At 59.4% G+C, this 5,000-nt stretch overlaps 1 protein-coding gene across 2 annotated transcripts in view; it reads right to left on the bottom strand.

The window, feature by feature from the left end:
• The window catches only part of pip5k1cb (phosphatidylinositol-4-phosphate 5-kinase, type I, gamma b), a 73,606-nt gene that overhangs the window by 10,354 nt on the left and 58,252 nt on the right, over positions 1-5,000 (bottom strand). The window lies entirely within an intron of this gene.

Here is a 5,000-nt window from a genome sequence, read left to right as displayed (position 1 = left end):
TTATTTACCTGACTATTAATCAAGAACTGTGTCCATGTGAATGTATTGTAAAAAAAAAAAAAAAAAAAAAAAGGCTCTAAGGAGTTTGTTTGACAAAAAGTTTGTGAATCCCTGGCTTAAATAACCAGCAAATCAAAACTACTTCAACTTCAGAGAAGAAACCACCTAGCAACCACCCAAAACACCCTAGCAATGTCACAGTGTCTGGTTTGTGTATTCCTGGTGTCCACTAGAGGTCCTCTTCCCCACGGTGTCATCCACATTCATGAACTGCATTCCCCACAATTCCTGTCTGTCACTGAGTGTTCATTGTGTTCAGCTGTTCCATGTCATCATTGTTCCCAGCTGTTCCCTGTTTCATTGTTAGTTCTGTGTGTGTACATATACCCTGGTTGTTTCAGTGTTTGTCACGGAGTCCTTGCTTAATGTCCACCACTTCCGAAGTCTGTTACTTGTGTAAGATATCACACCACTTCTGTATTCTGTTCCTGCCTGTTCCTGTCTTTGTGTCTCATTGTTTGGATTGCTTGTTTGGATTATGACCCCTGCCTGGACTGGATTTTGAGTACGGATTTCCCCATTAAAATTCACTTACTGCATTTGGATCTACCTGTCTTCTGTTCGGTGTGGTTCGTGACAGAAGGACTCCGTCACAGAAGGATCCAGCGGTATGTTTTCGGGCTTCTCTTCCCCGGCCGCCGAGCGGGAGAGGAGAGATTTGTTTAGGGGAACCCGCCTGGTAGTTTTCCGTGGGACCCGTGGAGGTCGCGGAGGACTGGTGGGTCGAGGGGGAGTCCAGCACCGCTCTCCACCATGGCCCCCCTTCGACTCTGGGATGGTGGAGGATCAAGTGGTGCCACCGTCTCGCCGTCGCGGACGGAGAGGGGACAAGATGGCCGCCGCCGAGCCTGTGTCTTCGGACAAGATGGCCGCCGCCGAGCCTGTGTCTTCGGACAAGATGGCCGGCGCCGAGCCTGTTCACGTCACATTTTCCGAGCCTGTGTCTTCGGACAAGATGGCCACCGCCGAGCCTGGGTCTTTGGACAAGATGGCCGCTGCCGAGCCGGAGCCGGTGTCTGTTCCTGAGCCGAGCCTGGGTCTTTGGACAAGATGGCCGCTGCCGAGCCGGAGCCGGTGTCTGTTCCTGAGCCGGAGCCGGTGTCTGTTCCTGAGCCGGTGTCTGTTCCTGAGCCGGAGCCGGTGTCTGTTCCTGAGCCGGAGTCTGTTCCTGAGCCGGAGCCGGTGTCTGTTCCTGAGCCGGAGCCGGTGTCTGTTCCTGAGCCGGAGCCGGTGTCTGTTCCTGAGCCGGAGCCGGTGTCTGTTCCTGAGCCGGAGCCGGTGTCTGTTCCTGAGCCGGAGCCGGTGTCTGTTCCTGAGCCGGAGCCGGTGTCTGTTCCTGAGCCGGAGCCGGTGTCTGTTCCTGAGCCGGAGCCGGTGTCTGTTCCTGTTCCTGAGCCGGAGCCTGTTCCTGAGCCGGAGCCTGTTCCTGAGCCGGAGCCTGTTCCTGAGCCGGAGCCTGTTCCTGAGCCGGAGCCTGTTCCTGAGCCGGAGCCTGTTCCTGAGCCGGAGCCGGTGTCTGTTCCTGAGCCGGTGTCTGTTCCTGAGCCGGTGTGTCTGTTCCTGAGCCGGTGTCTGTTCCTGAGCCGGTGTCTGTTCCTGAGCCGGTGTCTGTTCCTGAGCCGGTGTCTGTTCCTGAGCCTGTGTCTGTTCCTGAGCCTGTGTCTGTTCCTGAGCCTGTGTCTGTTCCTGAGCCTGTGTCTGTTCCTGAGCCTGTGTCTGTTCCTGAGCCTGTGTCTGTTCCTGAGCCTGTGTCTGTTCCTGAGCCTGTGTCTGTTCCTGAGCCTGTGTCTGTTCCTGAGCCTGTGTCTGTTCCTGAGCCTGTGTCTGTTCCTGAGCCGGAGCCTGTTCCTGAGCCGGAGCCTGTTCCTGAGCCGGAGCCTGTTCCTGAGCCGGTGTCTGTTCCTGAGCCGGTGTCTGTTCCTGAGCCTGTGTCTGTTCCTGAGCCTGTGTCTGTTCCTGAGCCTGTGTCTGTTCCTGAGCCTGTGTCTGTTCCTGAGCCTGTGTCTGTTCCTGAGCCTGTGTCTGTTCCTGAGCCTGTGTCTGTTCCTGAGCCGGAGCCGGTGTCTGTTCCTGAGCCGGAGCCGGTGTCTGTTCCTGAGCCGGAGCCGGTGTCTGTTCCTGAGCCGGAGCCGGTGTCTGTTCCTGAGCCGGAGCCGGTGTCTGTTCCTGAGCCGGAGCCGGTGTCTGTTCCTGAGCCGGAGCCGGTGTCTGTTCCTGAGCCGGAGCCGGTGTCTGTTCCTGAGCCGGAGCCGGTGTCTGTTCCTGTTCCGGAGCCGGAGCCTGTTCCGGAGCCGGAGCCTGTTCCTGAGCCGGAGCCTGTTCCTGAGCCGGAGCCTGTTCCTGAGCCGGAGCCTGTTCCTGAGCCGGAGCCTGTTCCTGAGCCGGAGCCTGTTCCTGAGCCGGAGCCTGTTCCTGAGCCGGAGCCGGTGTCTGTTCCTGAGCCGGTGTCTGTTCCTGAGCCGGTGTGTCTGTTCCTGAGCCGGTGTCTGTTCCTGAGCCGGTGTCTGTTCCTGAGCCGGTGTCTGTTCCTGAGCCGGTGTCTGTTCCTGAGCCGGTGTCTGTTCCTGAGCCGGTGTCTGTTCCTGAGCCTGTGTCTGTTCCTGAGCCTGTGTCTGTTCCTGAGCCTGTGTCTGTTCCTGAGCCTGTGTCTGTTCCTGAGCCTGTGTCTGTTCCTGAGCCTGTGTCTGTTCCTGAGCCTGTGTCTGTTCCTGAGCCTGTGTCTGTTCCTGAGCCTGTGTCTGTTCCTGAGCCTGTGTCTGTTCCTGAGCCTGTGTCTGTTCCTGAGCCTGTGTCTGTTCCTGAGCCTGTGTCTGTTCCTGAGCCTGTGTCTGTTCCTGAGCCTGTGTCTGTTCCTGAGCCTGTGTCTGTTCCTGAGCCTGTGTCTGTTCCTGAGCCGGTGTCTGTTCCTGAGCCGGTGTCTGTTCCTGAGCCGGTGTCTGTTCCTGAGCCGGTGTCTGTTCCTGAGCCGGTGTCTGTTCCTGAGCCGGTGTCTGTTCCTGAGCCGGTGTCTGTTCCTGAGCCGGTGTCTGTTCCTGAGCCGGTGTCTGTTCCTGAGCCGGTGTCTGTTCCTGAGCCGGTGTCTGTTCCTGAGCCGGTGTCTGTTCCTGAGCCGGTGTCTGTTCCTGAGCCGGTGTCTGTTCCTGAGCCGGTGTCTGTTCCTGAGCCTGTGTCTGTTCCTGAGCCTGTGTCTGTTCCTGAGCCTGTGTCTGTTCCTGAGCCTGTGTCTGTTCCTGAGCCTGTGTCTGTTCCTGAGCCTGTGTCTGTTCCTGAGCCTGTGTCTGTTCCTGAGCCTGTGTCTGTTCCTGAGCCTGTGTCTGTTCCTGAGCCTGTGTCTGTTCCTGAGCCTGTGTCTGTTCCTGAGCCTGTGTCTGTTCCTGAGCCTGTGTCTGTTCCTGAGCCTGTGTCTGTTCCTGAGCCTGTGTCTGTTCCTGAGCCTGTGTCTGTTCCTGAGCCTGTGTCTGTTCCTGAGCCTGTGTCTGTTCCTGAGCCGGAGCCTGTTCCTGAGCCGGAGCCTGTTCCTGAGCCGGAGCCTGTTCCTGAGCCGGAGCCTGTTCCTGAGCCGGAGCCTGTTCCTGAGCCGGAGCCTGTTCCTGAGCCGGAGCCTGTTCCTGAGCCGGAGCCTGTTCCTGAGCCGGAGCCTGTTCCTGAGCCGGAGCCGGAGCCTGTTCCTGAGCCGGAGCCTGTTCCTGAGCCGGAGCCTGTTCCTGAGCCGGAGCCTGTTCCTGAGCCGGAGCCTGTTCCTGAGCCGGTGCCTGTTCCTGAGCCTGTGTCTGTTCCTGAGCCTGTGTCTGTTCCTGAGCCTGTGTCTGTTCCTGAGCCTGTGTCTGTTCCTGAGCCTGTGTCTGTTCCTGAGCCTGTGTCTGTTCCTGAGCCTGTGTCTGTTCCTGAGCCTGTGTCTGTTCCTGAGCCTGTGTCTGTTCCTGAGCCTGTGTCTGTTCCTGAGCCTGTGTCTGTTCCTGAGCCTGTGTCTGTTCCTGAGCCGGAGCCTGTTCCTGAGCCGGAGCCTGTTCCTGAGCCGGAGCCTGTTCCTGAGCCGGAGCCTGTTCCTGAGCCGGAGCCTGTTCCTGAGCCGGAGCCTGTTCCTGAGCCGGAGCCTGTTCCTGAGCCGGAGCCTGTTCCTGAGCCGGAGCCTGTTCCTGAGCCGGAGCCTGTTCCTGAGCCGGAGCCGGAGCCTGTTCCTGAGCCTGTGTCTGTTCCTGAGCCTGTGTCTGTTCCTGAGCCTGTGTCTGTTCCTGAGCCTGTGTCTGTTCCTGAGCCTGTGTCTGTTCCTGAGCCTGTGTCTGTTCCTGAGCCTGTGTCTGTTCCTGAGCCTGTGTCTGTTCCTGAGCCTGTGTCTGTTCCTGAGCCTGTGTCTGTTCCTGAGCCTGTGTCTGTTCCTGAGCCTGTGTCTGTTCCTGAGCCTGTGTCTGTTCCTGAGCCGGAGCCTGTTCCTGAGCCGGAGCCTGTTCCTGAGCCGGAGCCTGTTCCTGAGCCGGAGCCTGTTCCTGAGCCGGAGCCTGTTCCTGAGCCGGAGCCTGTTCCTGAGCCGGAGCCTGTTCCTGAGCCGGAGCCTGTTCCTGAGCCGGAGCCTGTTCCTGAGCCGGAGCCTGTTCCTGAGCCGGAGCCTGTTCCTGAGCCGGAGCCTGTTCCTGAGCCGGAGCCTGTTCCTGAGCCGGAGCCTGTTCCTGAGCCGGAGCCTGTTCCTGAGCCGGAGCCTGTTCCTGAGCCGGAGCCTGTTCCTGAGCCGGAGCCTGTTCCTGAGCCGGAGCCGGAGCCTGTTCCTGAGCCGGAGCCTGTTCCTGAGCCGGAGCCTGTTCCTGAGCCGGAGCCTGTTCCTGAGCCGGAGCCGGAGCCTGTTCCTGAGCCGGAGCCTGTTCCTGAGCCGGAGCCTGTTCCTGTTCCTGAGCCTGTGCCTGTTCCTGAGCCTGTGCCTGTTCCTGAGCCTGTGCCTGTTCCTGAGC

Source organism: Scardinius erythrophthalmus (genome assembly GCF_964197995.2).
Source record: "Scardinius erythrophthalmus genome assembly, chromosome: 9".
In the NCBI taxonomy this organism is placed as follows: Eukaryota; Metazoa; Chordata; class Actinopteri; order Cypriniformes; family Leuciscidae; genus Scardinius; species Scardinius erythrophthalmus.
This window is presented reverse-complemented; position numbering and strand designations above follow the sequence as displayed.